Below are 24088 nucleotides of genomic sequence, written 5' to 3'. Positions count from 1 at the left end.
AAAGCACAGGTGCAGGGGATATTAGAAGAGTTGGCAACCATAAGAGACATGCAGCTCACTTCGAAGGAAGGTGATGAGGGCTGGCCAGCAGCTGTTCTGACTTGCACAAAAGCCTCTGAGAAGTGAGGTTCCATGGGAATTTGGACAGACGTGCAATGGACAGGACAAGAAGCCACTAACCGAGAGATAAGCAGTTGGAGATGTGGGGATTCAGTCTGGCCCCAAATAGTCCTTGGTCCCCAATGTCCCAATTTTGCACTTAAAAAACAAAACACCTCTCTCCTCTCCAGCAACAGCAACTTTGTCAGGCTGAGATACATAAAGAGAATTTAGAGGAGCCCCTATTTCTGTTTGTGCTGGAAAGGACAGGGTTAAGGCGTCCCTGCTTGTACATGAGTGAATTAGGGCCCTTCAGGTCTGGGCCAATGGTTGGGGCCATTACTCCCTGTGCCAGAACCCCTCTGCTCCTGGGAGTCAGGTGATTCAGGAAAGCCAATCACACACCACTTCCTGCTAGAGAGCTGCAACAGCTGGACTTAGTTGCCCAGACAACTAATTCCAAAGTGTGGGTGGTTGGTCAGTCACTTCTTTGGGCTAGCAGGTGAGCTCTCTGTTGGGGGCTTTGACTGTGTTTGCCTCTTACATTTGTTTCTTGGTCTGTTTCCTGAGCTGCCCGGGTATTTCCTGCCTGCCTCGACTCTTCTGGGCTGCAAACTCCAACCCTACTTGGTTCATTGGGCGGTGAATGGGCACAAAGACTCTTGTGATTTGCCCCACCCCTGTGGATGCTTCGTTCACATGTACTCCCCAGCACTGTGAGGTTATGCCAAGAGGAGGGGGGCAGCTCCCAGATGTGGGGCAGGAACCAAATACTCCTTCATTTAATTGATTATATTTTTATACCCCTGATATGTACATCTCTAGGTACACTTCCCCACATCTCTCCCTGAAGCTGAGGTCTGAAGGCCTGCAAAGTTTATTTTTTAAAAAACAAGCACCTATTTATTCCAGGCATTTTCCTAGTCTAGTGAGCTAGCGTGGCTTAGTGGTTAGAGGGCTGGACTAGGACCAGGGAGACCCGAGTTCAAATTCCCATTCAGCCATGATACTAGCTGGGTGACTCTGGGCCAGTCACTTCTCTCTCAGCCTAACCTACTTCACGGGGTTGTTGTGAGGAGAAACTCAAGTACTGCTATGGGCTCCTTGGAGGAAGAGTGGGATCTAAAAATGTAAAATAAAATAATAAATAGTAAGAAAAAATAGCATTGTAGGTAGGGAACAGAAGGCTTTTAGGCTGCTGTTGGACTACAACTCCCACCATCCCCAGCTACACTAAATTGTGGTTGGGGGTGATGGGAGTTGTAGTCCAACAGCCACTGGAGAAGCTGAGGATGGCCACTCCGGAACAGACACACCGATTAAATATGTTGATAGTGAAACATTCGCCATATATAGCTGACTTTTCTGCATATCTACTCACAAAAATGTAAAAATGTCCCATCTGTTGCAATGGGGTTTGTTCCCAAGTACATTTTCCAAATATGTGATAACCAGTGTAATGAGGGGATGACAGTAGGACTTAGACTGGGAAGACCTGGGTTCAAATCCCCCCTTGGCTCCAAAGCTTGCTGCATAGACCTGGGCCAACACTAGCTCTCTGGCTAGAGTCCTGGACTAGGACCGGGGAGACCCAAGTTCAGATGCCCATTCAGCCATGAGACTTGCTGGGTGACTCTGGGCCAGCCACTTCTCTCTCAGCCTAACCTACTTCACAGGGTTGTTGTGAGGAGAAACTCAAGTATGCAGTACACCGCTCTGGGCTCCGTGGAGGAAGCGTGGGATATAAAATGTAAAATAATAATAATACCACTTGTTAGGTAGACTAACCTGCTTTGTGGGGTTGTTGTGGGGATAGAAGGGGATTCTGAGCTCTTTGGAGGAAAGGCAGACTAAAAACCAGATAGATGCCAGTGCCTAGAGTTTTATCCTTGCACACTTATTTAATTTATTGAACATATTTTTATACCACCCAAAACTTACGTCTCACTTAGAATTAGGAGAGCTGGTCTGGGGAGGAATGCTTGTGGTAGCAAGCATATGAATACGACACATATTTATATACCAAAAAGTTCCCAAAGTGGCTTACATAGAAATAAATAAATTTTAAAAATGGCTCCCTGTCCCTAAAGGGCTCACAATCTTAAAAAAGGAACATAAGATAGACACCAGCAACAGCCACTGGAGGTATGCTGTGCTGGGGACGGATAGGGCCAATGGCTCTCCCCCTGCTAAATAAAGAGCATCACTTTAAAAAGGTGCCTCTTTGCTCAGTTAGCATGATCTGTGCCCTCTGCTAAGTAGGGTCCACCTTGGTTTGTGTTTGAATGGGAGACTGCATGCAGAAGAAAAGCATCCTTTGCATGCAGATGCTCCCAGGTTCACTCCCTGGCATCTTCCGGCAGGGCTGGGAGACACTCCTCCTTGAAATCCTCGCACAGCAGCTGCCAGTTGGTGTAGGCAATGCTGAACTCGAGGGACCAAGGGTCTGACTCGGCATACGGCAGCTTCCTGTGTCCCTAAGTCCCACTGAGTCCAAGGGGGCTTCCCTTTGAACAGCAGCAAAGACGATTGCACCCCAAAGCCTTGAACGTCTAACCAGGTTTGTGCGGGAAAGCAGCTGCTGCAGTTATTCCAGACGAGCCCACATTCCGGCCTCCACAAATTTTGTTTGCAAGTTGATAAGAAGAGGGGAGACGGCTTTTTCGCGTCCCGTGTTCCGGGCAACTTCGTCCACACGACTCCCTCTCCCTCTCCCTGGGCCTGCCCAAGGCCTCGTGCAGCGGCGTGAGGGAAGACGCACGAGGCCAGCAGGGGGCGCTGCCCCATAGCGCTGCCGCCGCCGAAGCGCTCGCTGAGCCCGGCGGGTGGAATGGAGGACGAGGGCGCGGGAAGAGCGCAGCCAGCGAGCCAGGGCTTGGGGAGGAGGAGGCGGCGCGTGCGAAGCTACCGCCTCCCTTTCCCTTGGCTGGACCGGCCGGGGAGGCAGCCAGCCAGCCAGCCGAGCTCTGTGCATCCCACGGCGCGGAGGCGGTAGTAGCGCGACTTCCACCATGCCCCGTCGGGAGCTGCTGCCGTCTAGGATGGCGAGGGGTCGCCCTCTGGGCCAACAGGCACAGCGATGAAGACGGGGGCGGGGGGTCTTCCTTGCGCTTGGGAGCTATCAAAAGGGGACCTACAAACTCTAGAATGACCCTGCAAGTCTGCCTGGGCTAGCAGGAGGAAAGTACGGAAATCCACAGTAAGTTTCCTGCTTGCTCTTTGGGGCTTTCTAATTATTATTACTATTATTGATTTTAAAAAAATAAATCTCTATCTATCTATATATTATGACTGAGAGGGGAGTCTCCTTTGTAGGGGAGACGTCTTTCCTAAGAATGGATTCGGGAAGGAGAAACGCCTGTCTGCACCAAAGATCTTCTCCTTGTGGATTTTAAAGTTTGCCAACCTCATTATTTGCAAGTATGAATCTCTCTTCTTCTCTGATTTTGTGATGGTGCTGGGCTTAGATGGCAAAGAAAGAAACGAGAGAAACACCAACACACCAATGGCCAGTCTTAAGCCAGGCTGCTAGAATCAGACTCTCTTGTAAACAGAGAAACTTATAAATTAAAGGATGTCAGATGCCGGTTCTGAAAAGCATTGATTAAATATATATGTATAAATGGGGGAAATCAAAAGCAAATCGCAAAGTTGGACTTCTTATTGTGGGCCAAGTTATTTTTTTTAAAAAAGGGGGAAAAAGATGCAGCACTGCATCCGCAATCTTGTGCATATTTTCTGGAAAGTAAGTGACAGCTGAATTCAAAGTGGCTTGCTCAAAAGTAAGTGTGCATAGAATTACAGCCCTCAAAAGGAAGAGAGATGAGGCTATTAAGATGGTTTTAATGTGACGTCTGATGAAAAAGAAAGATTGCTGTTTTTACTCATCAAAATGGGAGTTGAAATTTTTCAGAACTACCACAATAAACCAGATGTTTACACACACACACACACACACACACACACACACACACACTTCTGCTTTTTTGCAAATACCTTGCTTGACTTCCATAGATCAAAAGTTGAGATTGTTTGATATTTGACTCTAATTTGATCAACAAAGGAAATAATTTTTTTATAGTTGTAGTACTAGTAATAATAACAACAATAATAATTATGATTGAACATCATGATCTGTCTGTGTGTGTGTGTGAATAAAGGGAGCAATATGTTACTGGGAACACTATCCCAAGGAATAATGAAAATTATGCACTTAAATATGGTGGTATCAATAGGTTTTCAGGGATGTATTTCTTTTTATGGTAGAAAAGTAGTATTCATTGAAATGTGAGGAACTGAGCAACAAGTTTGGTTCTGACCAGAAGTGGTGTCTAGTTGTTGTGGATATGTACATATTTTCTGGTATTACTTTTGCTTGTTGGTTTTAAGACCTTTCTCCCAGTTTTGCTAAAGTTCTGCTTAAAGAGAACGGGTGGTGGTGGATTTGGCTCACTGTGTGGTGATGAGTAACCCTCCCCAAAGACAGGACATCGAGTAGAATAAACATTGTGTGATCTAAAGAGGATTTGTCAATACTAAAAATAAACAGACTCGCAAATGTCTTCAACAGGCACATGTCCAGTTTCAACAATATTTCAAGAATGATTAGCAGGGCATATTGGCATTGTTTACTTGTTTTAAAGCATGGGCTCTGTCCAAGGTGCTGAAGTTTGACTTCTTCTTCAAGAGTGGCTGGTGCAGATGGATTCTGAATTCTCCCGTTTGCTTTCCAAGGTGGAATGGTTGACATGGAAAGGATGGGGGAGAGAGAGGAGATGGGGAGGGATGTGTTTCCAAACACGTATAGCTGATCCTTGCTCTTGGCCTGGGAAAGCAGGGCAGGTGGAGCTGCAGATGGGAGAGGCAGATCCCATAAGCTTTTGGTAGCAGAGAAGCTAAAAGGTCAGCCCAGCGAGAAAGCCAGGATGTGTCTATTTTATTCCAAGAGGACATAGAACGGGAAAAACTTGAAAGCTGCTGGGATTTTGTGGTACTAAAGGATATTTCACAGTTTCTGTGGAAGCTGAGACTGAGCGTTGTTGGGTTGTGATGGGAAATGGACTGTTGGGAAGGCCGATTTACCTGGCAAATATGTGAAAAAATCCCTTTCTTCTCTTTGGTTGTGGAATAATAAGAAAAACCAGCCCATCCTGTTTCTGGAGGCAACAGACTTGACCACGAAGCAAATTTTAACGCTGGCCTGTGGTAGGAGTCGTGATATTTTTAGATTTACACATCAAAAGGTTTCAGCATTAAGAGGCCGAGTTTACGTAATTCACTCAATGTGACTGGTCAAAGTTAGTGCTAAGAATAATATTTACACATAGGACTCTGTGTTCCAGAGATTATGAAGTATTGTGTGGTTGTCTGTGGTGGAGGGGTGCCTTCCTTCCCTTTCTTTGCCCCCTCCCCCTGGTTTTTGATATTTAGCAAATGACTAACAAATTTAATATCTTCTCCCTGAGGATCTAAAAAGCATTTGGGGGAAGTCAAGAGCCATCTGTTAAAGGAGGAGAAATACCCAAGGCCATGCCAATACTGGACTCAAAAAGTAAAATGCTGCCAAGGTGACCCTGCCCTGTGGGAAGCTGAATTCTGTGGCCCGTATTGATGATTGCTGTGTGAATTTGCATATATTTGCATGTTTTCCTGTTTGTTAGTCTTGGGGAACAAAAGAGAGCCAGTATGATGTAGTGGTTAGAATGCTGGATTTGGATCGGGAGATGCAGGTTCGAGTCCCCATGCAGGCCACAAGGCTCATGGGTGACCTTGAATCAGACGTCCTCTCTCTCTCAGCCTAACCTACCTTACAAGGTTGTTGTGAGGATAAAATGGGGGAAACTCCATCCATGTATGGGGTATGCTTCTTGGAGCGACAGTGAGATTTAAAAATGAGGAGTAAATAAACAGGGAGGGTCAAATGTCTCTTTCTGGGACTCACATTCATTTCAGCTTGTATCCCAGACCCTCTCAAAGATGGGACTGTAGCTTAGTTGGAGACCATGTGAAGCTTGCATGCTGAAGGGTCCAGGTGGGAAAGACCCCGGTCTGAAACCCTGGAGAAGCTGCTGCCAGGCTGTGCAGACAGTCCTGAGCTAGATGGAGCGATAGTCTGACTCAATAGAAGGCAGATTCCTGTGTTCCTATGTAAAGAATTTGGGTCCTGATGATTAAAATGGAAGAGAAACATGCAATAAATAGCAGAACAAACTTATAGCACTTGCTAGTCAGCTGAGGCAAGCAGGAATTCCTCCAGGTGACCAGGCAAGGAAAATGGTTAGGGCCCCCTCCTCCTTTGGACTACCAGTGACTGATGGGCATATGTGGGCAGGCAGGCTAGTATAAATGTGATCTCCTCACTTTTCTGGACTTTGCAAAGTTAAGAGAAATGAAGTGATAGAGAAGTTCTGATTGTGGCTGGCATGGAGCCCCATCCTCCTGGCTGCTGGTTTCAGAGGGTCCCCCAGGTATTCCCCACACATTTTCAAACCTATCCTTTTGAAGCTCTAGGGCAGGGGCAGGCAACCTTCGGAACATAGAAAGCTGCCGTCTACTGAGTCAGACCATTGGTCCATCTAGCTCAGTACTGTCTACCCAGACTGGCAGCGGCTTCTCCAAGGGTGCAGGCAGGAGTCTCTCTCAGCCCCATCTTGGAGATGCTGTCAGGGAGGGAACCTAGGCCTTTCTATGTGCAAGCATGCAGATGCTCTTCCCAGAGTGGCCAGATCTCCTAAGGGGGATATCTTCCATTGCCCACATGTAGTCTCCCATTCAAATGCAAACCAGGGCAGACTCTGCTTAGCAAAGGGGACAATCCATGCTTGCTACCACAAGACCAGCTCTCCTCCACCTTGGCTCCCCAGCTGTTTTTGAACGACAGCACCCGTCATCCCAGCCACAGTGTATTGTAGTTCAGAACAAGAGCCAAGGTTGCCTGCCCCTGTTCTAGGGCCGAGGCCAAGGAAAGCTGTGCTGTGTTTTGTGTTTTTCCTGTTGCGAATATTGACTCACCCCAGGCCTGGCTCACACATGCCTGTGCATCCTTCTGGCTATTCTGCATTTGATGACTAAATATGCGAGCCAGCTCCTTGGAAATAACATTGCAAAAAGCCTTGCATTGTAGGAGGTGTGAGGCTCTATGGAAGCTCCGGAAGATGCTGTTCGTTGGATCATAGAGTTGGAAGTTACCCCTGCTAATGGAGCAAAGAGGCACCTTTTCAACGCGGTGATTCTCTTTATTGAGCAGGGGGAGAGCAACTGACCCTATCCACCCCCAGCACAGTACCCTCCAGTGACTGCTGCTGGCAGTGTTCCCTCTAACAGGGGTTCCCAGATGTTGTTCACTACAACTCCCAGCATTCCCAGCTGCAGTGGCCTAATGATTATGGGAGTTGTAGTCAACAACATCTGGGAATCTCTATTAGATGGTACACTGGTTGCTGGTGTCAGTCTTATGTTTCCTTTTGGATTGTGATCCCTTTCGGGACAGGGATCCATCTTTCTTACTTATTATTTCTCTGTGTAAACCTCTTTGGAGACCTTTGTTGAAAAGGTGTAAACAAATATTTTTGTTGTTGCTTGGTGTCTTGGAGGTCATCTAGTCCAACCCCCTTGCCCAATGCAGGAATTTAAGCACTAGAACACCCTCAACTGATGACTGTCCAGCCTCTGCTTGAAGAGCCCTCCCACCCCTGGTATCTCAGTCCATTGCTGAACTCCTCGTACCAGGCCTGTAGCCAGGGATTCTAGGACAGGCCTATTCCCTCCCACCCCAACACTATTTTTCTCTGCTCCCACCCTAAATTTTTTACAAACTTTTTAAAAAGAGAACTGAATGTTGCTTGCACTTAGGACTGATGGGGGCCAGATAAGCTGCCTGTCCTACATTTTTTGGTTCCCACCCCAAATGGTTAGGCTGGCTACAGGCCTGCCTTTTACAACTTAGACATTTTCCCTAAAGTTCAGCTGAAATCTGCTCCCCTGTGACTTAAGCCCACTAGCCTTAGTCCTTCCCTCTGGGGCAGTGAGGGATGAGTCTCATCCTTTTTTTCCGTGGCAGCCCTCCAGATCAGGGTTTCTTAACCTTGGGCCCCCAGATGTTGTTGGACTACAACTCCCAGAATCCCCAGACCTGGCCTTTGTGGCTGGGGATTCTGGGAGTTGTAGTCCAACATCTGGGGGCCCAAGGTTAAGAAACCCTGCTCCAGATATTTGAAAAGTGTCAAGTTGGAAGAGACTTGGAAGGGAAGGCCACCCTGTCCAGATCAGCTCCAGAGGAGATTCCAGACCAGGCCTGCTCAACTTTGAACCCCCCCAGCTGTTTTTGGCCAATAGCCAGGGATTATGGGAGTTGTAGGCCAACATCTGCTGGAGGGCTGCAGTTGAGCAGGCCTGCTCCAGACAGTTGTTATGGATGGGGTAGCCCTCCCTTCCAGGGAGCAAGTGCCTAGTCTGGTAGGTACTCCGGTAAGGTCAGGAAGCAGCTGTGGTTAGGAGTGCCCAAGGGCACCTTGGGGTTACTGTTGCTCATGTCCTGGTGGTCACATCCATAGGAAGCTGCCTTCTACCAAGTCAGACCATTGGTCCATCTAGCTCAGTATTGTCTGCACTGACTGGCAGCGGCTTCTCCAAGGTTTCAGGCAGGAGCCTTCCCCACCCCTTCTTGGAGATGCTGCCAGAGATTGAACTAGTGACCTTCTGTACTTGGCCACGTTTGGAGTACTGTGTGCAGTTCTGGTCACTGTATTTTAAGGAGGACACTGCAGAACTGTGAGAGGTGCAGAAGAAGGCAACCAAGATGGTCAGGGGCCTGGAACATCTTCCTTATGGGGCAAGACGACAGCATATGGGGCTCTTTACTTTGGAAAAGAGGCGACTTCTATGAAGAGACATGATAGAGGTGTATAAGATTATGCATGGAGTAGAGACTATGTATAATATTATGTTTTAATGTTTTTTATGTCTTTTGTATGGCCTATGGCTGTAATAAGATTGATTGGTTGGTTGATTGATTGAGAGAGTGGACAGAGAGAAATTTCCCCCACTCTTTCACAACACTAGAACCAGGGGCCATCCCATGATTTTAGGACCAACAAAAGGAAGTACTTTTTCACACAGCACGTAATTAAACTATGGAATTCTCTGCCACAGGATGTGGTGATGGCCACGAGTTTGGATGGCTTTAAAAGGGGCTTAGACAAATTCATGGAGGATAGGTCTATCAATGGCTACTATGCCTCAGAGGCATGATGCCTCCCAATACCAGTTGCAGGGGAACAACAGCAAGAGAGAGGGCATGCCGTCCTCCACCTCTTGCCTGTGGGCTTCTCAGGGGCATCTGGTAGGCCACTGTGTGAAACAGGATGCTGGACTGGATGGGCCTCCTTGGGCCTGATCCAGCAGGGCTGTTCTTATGCATGAAATACAGATTTTCTACCAGTGAGCTACAGCCTCATCCCAGTTAGTTGATTGCAACTCTCTCTGTGTGCGAGACTGCCCTCTATTTAACAACTACAAGCAGCCAGTACAAAATGTGGGTCCTCTTGCTCCTTTGCTGTACAATCTCCACTGACCTCTCATCTGTTTCAGGGTACAATTCCAGGGTTTAGTCATTGCCTTTTACCCCAGAATGGGCCGGTCCATACGGACCTCAAGGGGCTCTCAAATGATTTGGCCTGCCGGTCACTGTCTGCAAGGGAGGCTTTGTCATGCACTACCAGCTGTGGCCACTCGCTAGGTGAGCAGAACCTTTCCTGGGGTCGTGCTCAGACTCCCTCCCTTGGTGGGCTTTGTGCTGCCCCCTCCCTCTGGGCCTTCCAACAACTCCTGCAACACCTTTTCTGCAGCATCGGGTGGGAGGCACCCCTCTGAGTTTAGTAAGTTACAGAGATTGAGGGAAAGGGTGTTCTGTGTTTTTTATTGTTTTAATTGCTACTGTAGCAGCTTTGGTGCATTGTGTGAAAAGCTGCACACAGTTTGAAAGCTAAAATAAACAAACATGAATCTGAAGGCTTCAATGCAAATTCAGCATCTGTTTTGTTTTTGCTTGTTCCAGCTGAGGGAAACAAGAAGCCTAGTTAAGGCTGAGGCCGATGCAGAGACCATGAAGGGCCTTTGAGTGATTGGGTCCTCCCCGCACCTCCCAGACCTCATCAGAAGACCCCCTGTTGGCCTCAGAGCTTGGTGTTTGCCCTTCCTTGCTGCCTTCTAGAACCCGCCAGGTCCTTGCTTGAGGCAGTATCCAGTGCCATAAGTGCTTCAAGACAGATTCCAGCATTCCTTTGGTTCTGCTCTGGTTCAGTTTCAGCAAATGGCTGCATTTCTGAATGTGGGAATGGATTTTTTCCACATGCAACTTAAATGAGGGGAAGGAAGATGAAGAGATGCAAAAAAGAAATCAAATTAAAAATCATGCCCAGTTTTAAAAACCGGAGAAATATTTCATTAAAAAATTGTGAAAGATTATTTCACAATTGTGCAAATGAAAAACTAATAACAAACAAACAAAATAAAAAACTATTTTTATATTGGGGTGCTTTTATGGGGGTGAGTTTAGTGTTGTTTTTTAAATTGCTTGTGTGTGTGTTTTACTGCAAAAAGTTAGAAAAGGAAGCAGGGATTTTCCCTTCCCTCTGCTTGCAAAGTTTGGAAATGTGCTTCTGGAACAATAACTGATTCTGACATTTTGAGTTCTGCTCCAGGGAACGTATCTGATGGTGTGGCAGAACCTCAAAATCTGAATCAATCCCCATACCCCACTGTAACTCATCAGGCCTATTCTTGTAACGTGTAACTGAAACAAATGCATAGTGTTTCCCTGTTACTTCTGCCAACAAAGAATTAGACCAGATTCTAAGCTGTTAGCTCAGTTGGGAAGGGACTTGTCCTACGGGGGAAGCTGACCGAGACCAGCTCAGACCCTTGGTCCATTTAGCTTGGTATTGACTACACTGACTGGCAGCAGCTCTCCAAGGTTACAGGCAGGAGTCTTTCCCAGCCCTACTTAGAGATGCTGGGGATTGAACCTGGGACCTTTATTTATCTATATCTAAGGAAACCGTTTGGGGCTGTTCTTACTGTTTAAAGTGCCATGCGCATTGATGGTGTGGTATAAAAGATAACCATGGTTTGATGCTTTCCTCCTCCTCCTCCTCCTCCTCCTCCTCCTCCTCCTCCTCCTCCTCCTCCTCCTCCTCCTCCCAATACCTTAGTCTTCCTAATTCTTCTTGGGATCTAGCTGCTTTCAGTGCTTTTGAAAACATGTTCAAAACAGCAGTGTGTGTGTGTAAAATGGCAGAGATCCACAGATCAAGCGAAGAGCATTACACATGTGTATGGTGAGCAGATGCGAAGTAGGCGGGAGTTCCTGTACCTGTTGTCTAAAAGTGGGGATGGGGGGGATTTTCTCACCCACGCCTGACAAGCTGCACTAGTCTCCAAAACTCTCCTTCTCTCAGCACATGTGTTTCTATGCACACAGCGGAGTTTTCAAAGCTTTTCAGATGACGAGCACTTTTTTGGGGAAACAGCTTTATTATGCAGTTAAACATGCACACGTGCCAACTATGCCTTGAAACAAAGGGAACAAAGTCGCGGCTGTGGTGGGGGAAGGAAGGGGTGAGTGTGGAGTGGGAAGGGTTGCTTGCAAAGGGCGTGTGCAGTGGGGGATGGGAGGAGGGCTGGGTGGAGGAAGCAGGAGTTCGGAGATTGGGGTTGAATTCCAGAAGTGAGGGGAAGAAGGATATTGGTGGAGAGACATGTTGGGCTGATTGGTCTGGTCTGATGGGTTTCCCTTAGGGTTGCCATATTCTGGCTTTCCAACTCCGGGTGCCTAATTTGCATGTAAATTAGGCACCTGGAGTTGGAAAGCCAGAATATGGCAACCCCAAGAGAACACCCACTGGTGTTCCCCAATACCTGCTGTTCAGGGGCATGCCACCACCTCTGATCCTGATGGGAACCTGCAGCTACAATGCTTTGCAGCCATTGACAGCCCTATGAATTGGTCTTCCTCCCAGTATCACTTCTTTTGATCTTCAACACTGCTGCACAAAATTATGTAAATTAGCTTGGAAATTATTTTTGAGCAGAATAGTGACCGCACGTTTTGCTCCATAACTCTGCTTCTACAAGGGCTAGAGCTTAGCTTTTTTTTAAAAAAAATGGAAGCTGAAATCCGAGTGTATCTGGGTGGGCTAAGCAATCTGAGTGAGATGCTTAAAATCCAGGTGAAACCCGGAATTTTGGGGGGCATGGCAACTCTAGTTTCCCTGTTTCTTAAAAGGACTGCAGGCCTTCGCACTGTCCTGGTGGCTGCACCCAAACTGCTTTTGAGTTTTGCAGGCAGCTTGTTGAGTGTTGGAGTGGGGGTGGCAGAGCTGCTCTTTGGAAGCAGAGCTTGGGAGCCAAGCAAGGTGTGATGTGGGAGAGGTGTGATCAGGAGCCATGTCTTGCTGGGTTTTCCCATTTACTGATTAGTTGTTTCGTGCAGCAGTGTTGAAGATCAAAAGAAGTGATACTGGGAGGAAGACCAATTCATAGGGCTGTCAGTGGCTGCGAGGCATGGTAGCTGCAGGTTCCCACCAGGATCAGAAGTGGTGGCATGCCCCTGAACAGCAGGTGTTGGGGAACACCAGTGGGAGGTGATCCACAACAGCAGGCAGATTAATGGCCACAGGAACGGCGGTAAGAGGAGGAGGTGGAAGAGGCACAGGTCAGCAAGGCAAGGCAGCAGCAGGGGAGGGTGATGGGGGAACCTAGGCCACCATGGGGCTTGCAACACCCCTGGACCTCTGGCCTGATCCATCAGGGTTCTTCTTAAGTTCTCATGAAGCAAGGGGGAGATACATATCTCTTTTGTCCTATGCCACTTCCCTAATCCAGGGTCCCCTGGATGTTGGGCTACAATTCCCATCATCCCTAGCCACAGTGGCTGAAGACCATTCTGGGGATGATGGGCATTGTAGCCCAACAACATCTGGGGGGGCCAAGGTTGGGAACCCCTGCCCTAATCCAAATCCCACCCACCCCCAACTGTTACTGTGTTATTCTCCAAAGAGTCTATAGCAGCTTGAGGGTGGGAAATCCCGCCCCCCCCCCACGAGCCACTTATTTGCTCTTCAGAGCAGCTGCATGGGATTGCTGATTATTAGAAAGGAAGAAAAGAAGAGAGAGAGAAGTGGGAGCTCCTGCGTTGCATCCCAGATGATCCTCCGAAATTCCACCAGGCATGGAGAGTTTCTAAGGCAGCCTTTTGGATCTCAACTGTAAGGCTTAGTACGGCAAAAGCATGGTTTGGTCAAGACCTCTCCGACACACCCTGCTTCTAAGTGTAGTGTTTTGGGTGGGAGGGGGGAGTTACTCTCTGTTTTGTTAGTGATCTGTGAATGGGGTTCTGAATTTCTCCTGACAAAAGGAAAAGGCATTGGAGGAGTGAAAGCGTCAAGTTACAGTTGTGGGGCAAAAATAAAAGTTTCATTTTACTGTCCCCGGGGCTGCCCCCCCCCGCCCCCAGCCACAGGGTAAGAGGCAGGGCGGCATTTTGCACCTTGCTTTGGTGGGGGGCCAGCTCACTGGAAGATTCCCTTGCATAAACCCCACTGGAATGAAAGGTAACTGCCTAAGGGGACGGATCTCTCTGCTCCTCTTGCATCTGCTCAGTGCCGACCAGTGAAAGTGCTCCAAATGCCGCAAGGCCGCCTTACTCCTTCTAGGCCTGGTAATTGGGTGTGTGTGTGTGTGTGTGTGTGTGTGTGTGTGTGTGTTCAGGGGTGACTACATATTGTGACCATTCTGTGACCTTTTTACAGTGTGCTTTGTGGATAAAATCAATTGCACACATTCCAACTTGAACTCCTGCTTAGATTTAGTGCCTGTATTTCAGGTTTGGCTTAGAAAAGAGACAACTGTGGGGAGACATGATAGAGGTCGATAAAAGTATGCATGGTGTGGAGAAAGTGGATAGAGAGAAATGTTTCTCCCTCGCTCACAGCACTAGAACCAGGACTCACCCCATGAAACTGAAGGTTGGGAAATTTAGGACCGGCAAGTGGAAGTAATTTTTCACACAGCGCATAATTAATCTATGGAATTCTCTTGCCACATGATGTGGTGATGGCCACCAGCCTGGATTGTTTTAAAAGGGGCTTAGACAAATTCATGGAAGACAGGTCTATCAGTTGCTACTAGTTTAATGGTTATAGGCCACCTGCAGCCTCAGAGGCAAGATGCTTCTCTATACCAGCTGCAGGGGAGCAGTGGCAGAAGAGAGGGCATGCATTCATCTCATACCTTTGGGCTTCCTAGAGGCATCTGGTGGGCCACTGCGTGAAACAGGGTGCTGGACTCAATACGCCTTGGGCTTTTCTTATAAGATGTTTGTGGCCATCTCTCATCCTTGTTGTTTGTGTGAGTTTCAGATGCTGCAAACCAGAACCAAACCAAGTCCTTGAGTGGTTCCTTCAACCACTTCTTCCTTTGTTGTACCAGAAGGATTCAAGCAGGTCGTTCCCTTGTTCCAATTGACTTTTCTTTGAGCAAAAGCATCCCCTCAGTCCCCTGAAGGAGGTCGTGGTAAGACCACTCGTGAAGAAATCCTTACTGGATGTGTTGGATCCCAGTCATTATAGGGCAATGATCAAATCTGCCATATTTGATGCAGGAAAACTAGGACGTGACCATCCCCATCAATGACCATCTAGCCCCTGCTTGAAGACATCCAATAAGGGAGAGCCCATCTTCCCCTAAATAGTGGATTCCATTGCCAAACTGCTCTTACTGTTAAGAAGTTCCTCCTAATGTTCAACCAAAACCTACCCTCCTGTGAGGTAAGCAGAGGAGAGCTGGTCTTGTGGTAGCAAGCATGACTTGTCCCCTTAGCTAAGCAGGGTCCACCCTGGTTGCATATGAAAGGGAGACTCCATGTGAGCACTGTAAGATATTCCCTTCAGGGGATGGAGCCTCTCTGGGAAGAGCATCTAGGTTCCAAGTTCCCTCCCTAGAAGCATTTCCAAGATAGGGGCTGAGAAAGATTCCTGCCTGCAGCCTTGGAGAAGCTGATGCCAGCCTGTGAAGACAATACTGAGCTAGATGGACCCATGGTCTGACTCAGTATGGCAGCTTTATATGTTGCTATGTAAGCCCATTAGTCCTTCCTCCTGGGGCAGCAGAGAGCAAGTCTTTGGCCTCTTCTGTGTGACAGCCCTTAGGGTCTCCAAAGAGTCCTCTCCAGTGATGTAGCTGCAAATTTAGAAGCGCAGGGGCTGTCCACTACAGCCCCCCATGGCCATGCCTATCCCAACAGCCTGAGACACCAAGAAGTACGGGCGCTCCATCCCTGTGCATCCCCCCCGCCCTCCACGACACCCCTGGTCCCCTCTCATGTCCCCTCTCCATCTTCTCTTCTCTAGGCTGGTTCCTTCAGGTTTTCCTCCTAGGGCTTGTTTGCAAACCCCATGCCATCTTTGTTGCCCTCCTCTGAACCCATTCCAGTTTCTCTATAAATGTGCCCAGAACTGGACACTGTGATCAATAGGAGGTGCACTGATTAGTGCAGCGTTAAATTGAACTATTGCTTCTTGTGGTAGAAACTCCGGTTCTATGAAAGCAGCCTCAGTTTGCGTTAGCCTTTTTTTTTGCAGTTGTGTCGCACTGCGGACTCATGACCGGTTTGTTGTCAATGGCAATCCTGAGATCTTTTCCCATGTATTGCTGCCAAGTATTCACCCGCCTGCTTCTCCCCCGCCCCCCGCTCCCACAAGTCACAGAACTTTGCATTTGCCTCTGTTGAATTTCATGGTGTTGGTTTCAGCCCAGTTTTTCATTCTGCCAAGGTCATTTTGAATGACACAGTAGCACAGGAAGCTGCCATATACTGAGTCAGACCATAGTTCAATCTAGCTCAGTATTGTCTTCACAGACTGGCATCAGCTTCTCCAAGGTTGCAGGCAGGAATCTCTTTCAGCCCTATCTTGGAGATGCCACCAGGGAGGGAACTTGGAACTTTCTGCTCTTCCCAGAGCAGCTCCATCCCTCTAAGGGGAATATCTTACAGTGCTCACACTTCTAGTCTTCCATTCATATGCAGCCAGGGTGGACCCTGCTTAGCTAAGGGGACAAGTCATGCTTGCTACCACAAGATTAGCTCTCCTCTCCAATTAGGATCATCCTTATCTTCTGGGGAGCTATCCCTCCCTCCCAGTTTTATGTCATCTGGCAATTTGATTCACATTCCTTCCGCCCCTTTATCTAAATAATTGATAAGAATATCGAAAAGTGCAGGTTCTAGGTATTGGATGCGTCCAGTTGCATCTAAACTGGGAAGCAGATCTGGGTTTGCTGGCCACTGAATGTGTGAAACAGTCCGCAGAACCAGGATTGTACACTGGCAACTTTGTTCCTGACAGGACTCCTCTTCTGTATTCTGATGTCAATGTCAATCATGGCCTAAGCAGATCTGTCCCTCCTGAGCTCGGACATGGCTTTCCATTTCATTGAATTGTTTATTTTTGCTGACGTTACTGGTAGAAATTCCAGAAGAAAGACCAGCTGGAGTTATATTCATATATGAGGCCATTTTATTTCCTGCTGAAACGTACAGTGTCGGGGGTGCAGTGAGTGCAGAAAATAAACTGTGTTGGTTTTTTTAAAATGAACCTGTTCCTACTGCAATTGAACCCAGAATCATCAGGGTTGTGTTTCCTGTTGATCTTGATGACTCCCCCGCCTCACCGCGTAATCTATGTTTTGTTTTGTTTTTTAAAGCGATGGGCCTACTCAGAGCTGGGAGTGTCTCTTTAGGCTTATCTTGCCAAGTGACAGTTTCTAAATCAGGCTGGAAATCAGGTCACATTTCCTGCTCTTATAGGATTTATCTCATTTCTGCTCTTTCAAAGTAATTAGAGTTACTAATAAGGAGGAAAAATGAGAAGCTCTGCCTGGAACTGCAAACATATCTTACCTCCATCTCCTAGGGTGGACGAGAATTTGTACCATTGACATGACACAAGCAAAGGTATTAGCAGCTAGATGTGAATCCTGGGTCTTTTCACTGGAGTCCCCCTTTTGGATATGTGTGGGTTAAACTAGATATGCACTGGCCTTTTTAAGTGGTGTGCTTAAATCCAGAAGCGTCTCTTATTTCACAAAAGACAGGTGCAGAGGGAACTCCATCTTGACTGGGACCATGGTGCACAAGGAGATTAACTCTTTCCTGCCCCAATTTTTTCTCCTTAAAGCATCTTTTTGCAGCAACAGTTCAGGGTTAGGTCAAGAAAGGATGGGTAATATTAACAGTGCAATTCAGAGGTTATGGGACTAGGAATGTGCTGTGGACTTCCTTCTCCCCTCATGCCTTCCCATTGCCTCCTGCCCTTCCTGACTGGCTGTAGTGATAGTTGGGCAAACTGTGCTGATAGCAAACCAGTTGCCTCCAAACTGGGCATGGAAACCTTGTTCAACCTGGGTTCCAAATTCTGGCTTGCTTGGTTTGCATACAATGCTGAACAACCACCGGCATGTACTGAGATGCGCAGGAGGAAATAGCATGCATGTAGGGCTGAAATATCTCCTAAAGTGAAATCCAAAGAGGAATTTAATTTCCTCAGTCCACCTCCCAGCATGCAATGGAAAGAGGAGGTGGGTGAGCCTGCAGAAGGTCTCTGTTGGCTAACCTATTCTTGTGGTCATGATGTCTGTACTGGACCAGTGGCTTTGATGCTGTGTGGTTCTGCGTTGCTTGGGGGAGAGTGGTTGCTTTTGTTAGAGGAGAGCTGGTTGTGTGGTAGCAAGCATAAATGGTAGGGATGTTCATGGAACCAGTGGAAAATGGCCCGAGGGTGGAGAGGGGATACCTTTAAAGGTGGGAGAGGGTGCTCTTATGCCTCCTGCCACATTTCCCCTGCTGGTGCTGCAGTTTAAAAGGGTCCAGGTACTTCCGGTCACTTCTGGTCCAACAAGGCAACGGGGCAGTAGGGAGATATGCTGCCACCCCACTGGACCCTTCCCCACCCTTAAAGGTATCCCCCCACCTTTGAACTGACTGAACCGCCATTTTTTCAAACTGTAAAATGGCCTCCAAACAGGTTTGCCCGACACCCAAGAAGACACGAGACTCAAGGTATTGGTGTAAATAAGGGCCACAGTTTATTTAAAACTTCAACAACCAATGAAAGAGCAAGGATGGGCTCATCCCCTCCTACAGTGCGGTACTACAGGCATGCGCAACCATGGCATGCTTAACCTATGGCATAGGGCGATGCACCTTGGCTCCAGGCAACCCAAAAGCTCCGAAACCGGGGCTGCCTATCCTAGCCAGCCTAGTGCCGGGCCCCTGAGCTAGCATCGCCCCCTGGTAGCCGTTCAGCCATTCCATGGGGCTTAGCCAGTCAGGGTAGGTCGACCAAGGGCAGACATCCCTGAGCCGTGCAGTCTCTAGGGAGTTACCCCTTTCTGACCCATAGCCAAACGCTTACCTGAAGGTGTTCACCAGCCTGATAAGATCTTTCCAACTGCACTGCACCTGCCATACTGCGACCAAGCTAACTACTACCTACAGGTGATACAGTCAAGAGCAGGCAAAAAAGGACGCACACTAACAGCCAATCAAGTGAGCGCCCAAAAAATTCCTGCTCGGCCCCAAAAGGCGACCAGTTGAAACCTTGACTGTACCTAGGGAAGGGAGGGTGGGTGCCTTCTGAGAGCAGAATGAGCTCTCTCGGTAAGGAGCAGGAAGCTGGGCATAAGCCCCGCCCCCTACAGGGCTTTCTGGCCAATCAGGCCAAAGGAAGCCTCGTGCTTCTCTCAGGGGGCCAGGCAAAGACGCAGCTCCGCTTATTCAAGCGGAGGCAGCGGGATTGTGCACATCCCTAATGAATGGTCCACTTTGCTAAGTAGGGTCTGCCCTGGTTGCATTTGAATGGGGTACTCCATGCCTGAGCACTGTAAGATATTCTGCTCAGATGATGCGGCTGCTCTGGGAAGAGCATCTGCAAGCAGAAGGTTCCACATTCCCACCCTGGCTTCTCCAAGATGGGGCTGAGAGAGAGACTCCTGCCTGCAACCTTGGAGAAGCTGCTGCCAGTCTGTATAAACAGTACTGAGCTAGATGGACCAATGAAATGACTCAGTATATGGCAGTTTCCTATGTTCCTGTGTTCACAGTGGCCATGTGTTGTGGTCTGCAAGATGCTTGAGAAGCACACTATTTTTGCAGATTCAGGCAAAAGTGGGAGGTTTCCCAATGATCCTTGTGGACCAGCCTGCATTGCTGGCTGCGTTCAGCTTGGTGGGTCAAAAGCCGTACAGGCCTGCTCAACACCACTCCCTGGATGCTTATTATTCTAGGGAACTTCAGCCATATCCACTCAGGGTCTCAGCCACACATAACATTCTCTGTGCAATCGAGTCTCCAGGGACTAGGAACATAGGAACATAGGAAACTGCCATATACTGAGTCAGACCATTGGTCTATCTAGCTCAGTATTGTCTTCACAGACTGGCAGCGGCTTCTCCAAGGTTGCAGGCAGGAATCTCTCTCAGCCCTATCTTGGAGATGCTGCCAGGGAGGGAACTTGAGGGAACTAGAGGGAACACCCTCTAGCTGTTTTTGCTATTTTTCATCAGAGCCCTGAATGCAAAGCACTACTAGTAGAGAGGCATGCAAGAAGCCTGAAGGGCTTTCTCCTTAAGGCTTTGGGGAGCAGCACAGTCCCTGAGCCAAGAACCAAGCTCGGTGAAGCGCCTGAGCCCTGGAGACAAGGACGCTGGGCAAGTTCTGAGCTATTCCACTAGGATTAGCTCATTGCTGAATTTGCATCCCTGTTCAAAACTCTCCTCCCTGTCAAAATGCAGCAGTCAAAAAGTGGGAAAACTCAGGTTGATCCTCATCTTGGAGAGGGTTCATAGCTATTCCCAGCTGGAAAAAAATCCTGCCACAATTATAGGAATTGTTATGGGGCAGATCTGGCAATTCTCTTAGTAATGTATAATTTTTAAATTTGGAGCATTATGGTATTAGGGAGCTATATTTGGGGATGGCTTGCTAAACATTGCTCACTTGGTTGTTAACCCACTGATCAACTTAATGCTCGCGCGAATGTAAAAATACCGAAGTTTGCATTTTTGGTCTGGCAATCCTCGGAGGATCTGAAACTTCTTGGGATGAAAGCAAGTAACCCTCTTTTGACTCAGTCGAGTTATACTAACAGTTATTAAGGGCTTGGAAAGGAATTGTAAATTAGACCAGTCTTTCGTCATTGGGGCAGAAATGCCTGGGCGGCTGGTCATCTAGCAATATTTGGAATTAGAAGCTGAGCTCTAATGTGTCGGAAGCCGTTATGTAAGGCACAGCGATAGAAACATAGCGGCGACCTTTGAGAGTGGGGGGGAAAGAAAACCCAAACAACTCACCCTGGCTTGAATGAAATAATGATGCATGCCTTTTTAATTGCCGAGTGTGCTAGTAAAGGCAGCTGGAGGTGTCTGTGCATGTGGCTTTCGGTGATTTCCGTGTAAGAAGGATCTTGCAGAAAACACCCAGACACAATGCGAATTTCCTGGGACTGCCTGAGGGCTGTTATCCAGTGGCACCTTTTCAGTTCTCAGTAGGGGAACAGAAAGGACGTCTAGGAAAGAGGAAGATTCTCAGCATGGCTGGAAAACTCACTCTTGGACATAATTGAGATTAAATGGCAGAGTGCAAGGAAGCCAGTGTTATCTAGAGCCGACTGGAAAACAGGGCTTGGTGGACAGAGATTGGCCCTCAGAGTCAGCTGACTGAATAGTCAAGCAGCCTGGTACTGCAGCCTAGATGGTGCCCCTGAATTGCACAGAGGGTGCCATCTTGGCAGTCCCTTTCTTCCCCTGTGGCAAGGCATAGTGGCCTCCAGGCAACCATACTGAGAGCATTTCTTTCAGTTACATTTTTATAGGTCCCAACTAGGGCACCACTCGATGTGACGTTGTGAGCAGGGCTGGCTTTGATGCAGCCAGTTGAAGTAAGTTGGTGGATTTGGGGCAGAGGCAGATTTGGGGGTGTCCTGCCCACCTGCTTGCTCACCATTTGCTCCTGTTGCTGGCAGCAGGGTCACAAGCAGGGTCATAGTAGTAGCCCAGTGGTATGGGCAGCACAGCCTCTTCTCCTCCCCCGCTCTTCATGCTCCTCAAAGTTGCACACCTGAGGAGGGGGAGGAGCCCACCTGCTATCTGGGCACAGCGCAACTGCCCTGACTGTTACCACACCATCTCTTGTCGATGGCTGCCGCCGGTGGGCACAGCAGTGCTCTTTCCTGCATATGCTGCACATCCAGCAGGACAGAGCAGAGGGCGCGGCAGTGTCCCGTGTAACTGCATGTGAGAACAGGGAGGCACACGGTGCTCCGTTTCGGGCATCACGATATCTTGGACTGCTCCTGATTGAGAGGACTGTGATCAGATTGTCTGCTTTGGAAAAAGGATGACTAGTACCCTGGCAACTGGGCAAGCAGTCACCTTTTTAAAGTGGCCACTCCCTTATATTTAGAGAGCAGCTGCAGTCAGTGTGGGCCCAAGGCCTCGGCATACCTGAGGCAAGGTGTCAAATACTCCCCAAACACACACACTATGGTGCAGCCCTCTCCTCCACTTCCTCCTCTTTATTTTTCCTTGCAACAGCAGTGGCCAGTTGACCTGGTGGGTAGACCGGCACACACACCTCCTCCGTGTCCCCGTTTGGTGAAGAGTTCTCTGCTAGTGTTGGGTGTCACAGAGGGAGGCAGGCAAGGTTGGGGGCCATCTTGCCGCCCTGCTAACACCTCAGTCATCTGACACTTGGGGTGACTGCCTCACCCCGCCTCATGGAAGGGCCGCCCTTGACTGTCACCAGCCAGCCCAGCCCAGCCTCTCTCCTGGTGTCTCTTGTTAGTTTCTTTAGCTTGTGTGTCTTTTCCGATTTTGAGCCCTTTGGGACAGAAAAATCAGTTGCTCCTGCTAAGTGGACAAAGAGGCACCTTTTCTTTGATTTAGCAGGGAGCGCGCAGGTGTCCTCCCTGTGCAGCCCAGCCGTGTGTCCTTCCCGTGGGCTTTTGCTGCCTCCCTGGTGTTTGTTTTTAAACTGTGAGCCCTTTTAGGACAGGGAACCATTTTCTTATTACTTTTGTGATGTATGCTTCTTGCTGAAAACAGTCTATATGTATTTTTAATAAGAATAATTATAGCCGCTGCTGAGTGGGGAGAGGAATTGAATCAGACTGGGACCGTGGTGTTTTGGGAGACACAGATATAGGTACCTCTATATTTCCCCCATGGGGCAAAGAGCAACTTGGGGTGGGATGGGGTGGATTTTCATCAGGAAAATGGTGCATGGGAAAAGGGGCAACTCCCTCCCCTAGTGCTACTCAGATTAAGTGGCTACTATTAAACCTTTACAGAGCAAGAGGCTATCCGGTCCCTGATGATCTTCCGATTCTATGCCTGGTTTTACTGTAACAGTGATTACAACACAGATCTGTCCTCTTCCTTGTTTTAAGCAAAGGTATATGTGCCTTTGGCATATCTGCTACATATATTTAATTGCTTATAATTAGATGTGTTCTATGCACAGAACTGAAGAACCAGCCAGAAACATAGGTGCTCTCTGAAATGAAATATTTGTAGCAGGCACAGCAGCATCCGAAGTGAAACAAAACCACTCTGACATCTTATTCATTAATATGAAAGGAATTATTTTTTTATTTAATAGAAAAGAAAACCACTCTTAGAATTGTTGGCATCTGATCACCTATAACTTGAATAGCATTTAAAATGTTAGGTAATTAGAACTGGAAATGTAACTTCCTATCAGAGGAATTTTTACCCCTGGTGGATATGCCCTGCTGTGGGGTTGTTTTGGGGGGCTGAATGAAAAATGTAAAAGAAAACAACAGTATGGGATTAACGATGCATCGTAATTTGTCAAAAAGTTCTTTTCAGTCTTTTAAATGATTATGTATCAAACTTGCGTTATTCTCCAATCTCAGACTTATTGACTGCTGCCAGAATGGTAATTGCAAAAAAGTGGCGTAATGCAAAATTGCTTGCAATTAAGGAGTGGATAATTAAGGTATGGCAAATAGCAAAATGATCTAAAAGGAATGAAATTTTAAGACTAAAAGATGGTGAACAGAGCACAGAAATATGTGCAAAGAACTGGCAACCATTTATTGACTTTTGGAAATGAAAATGCAGCCTTTATATTAATGTTGATAGTTGTTTTTTGATCTGTTTCTTTGTATGTATTGTCTCGTACACACTGTGTTGCTTATCTATGATATGATGTGCTGATAGCTATTTTCAGAGTATTTTTTAATATGATACACTGAATTAAAAAAGGAAAAGAAGTGTAAGTGGTTTTGAGATAAGATTTGAAATTTGGGGAGGGGACAATTGTCCCCCCCCCCCATCCTCCATGTCAAGCCTCTGATATTATTTGTTGGAATGCAAACCTCTTCAAGATTTTTATAACTTTTATACATTGTTTTACTCTGCAGTGTCAAATTCTGCAGCTAGAATCCCAGAGTCTGAGAGTGGAATACATACATGTGTGCCAGTTGTTTTTAACTCGTAATTGTGTTTTCTAGAGGGCTGTGTATCAGGTTGGGTCGGGCACACATCAAACTCAATACACTCTTTGTCGGATATGTCGTATTGGAAGTTGTTCCACAATGACAGCAGGGAGCCTCTGATCATGCCAACTGTCAGGAGGCTTCCTGCTGCATTGCAGCTCCTCAGCAATCCAATGTGTTTATAAGGCCCCCCTCTTGCTATCTCTCCCCCCCCCCATACCTTTTACTTGGTGTGGGAAGGGGACAGGGCTGCACGTTGCTTTCTCTTTGGAAGGAGCACACACATGCCTTCCACAGCTTGAGCTTAAAACTGACCTTTTTTCCTTTCATTAAACTAGGTCCTTGAGTAATGTGCGTGCTTCTTGAAAATAGAGTTCTTTCTGAGACTTCAGCCGTGGCTAAAGTCTCAGAAA

General features: G+C 47.6%; 1 protein-coding gene across 13 annotated transcripts in view; it reads left to right on the top strand.

Moving 5' to 3' along the window:
• The first annotated feature begins 585 nt into the window (after nucleotides 1-585).
• The window catches only part of LOC128329198 (sodium channel protein type 5 subunit alpha-like), a 371320-nt gene continuing 347817 nt past the window's right edge, over nucleotides 586-24088 (top strand). For 11 of the 13 annotated variants that reach the window (XM_053259895.1, XM_053259892.1, XM_053259896.1 and 8 more), the window contains exons 1-2: nucleotides 3080-3298; nucleotides 3415-3519. The gene's annotated coding sequence lies outside the window, so the exon portion shown is untranslated. Of the gene's footprint in view, nucleotides 602-3079; nucleotides 3299-3414; nucleotides 3520-24088 lie in introns of those variants that run through there. The other 2 variants (XM_053259890.1, XM_053259889.1) reach the window with 2 other exon arrangements.

The sequence above is a fragment of the Hemicordylus capensis genome, chromosome 6 (genome assembly GCF_027244095.1).
Source record: "Hemicordylus capensis ecotype Gifberg chromosome 6, rHemCap1.1.pri, whole genome shotgun sequence".
In the NCBI taxonomy this organism is placed as follows: Eukaryota; Metazoa; Chordata; class Lepidosauria; order Squamata; family Cordylidae; genus Hemicordylus; species Hemicordylus capensis.
The sequence above is the reverse complement of the archived record's forward strand: the minus strand, read 5'-3'. Positions and strand labels throughout refer to the sequence as shown.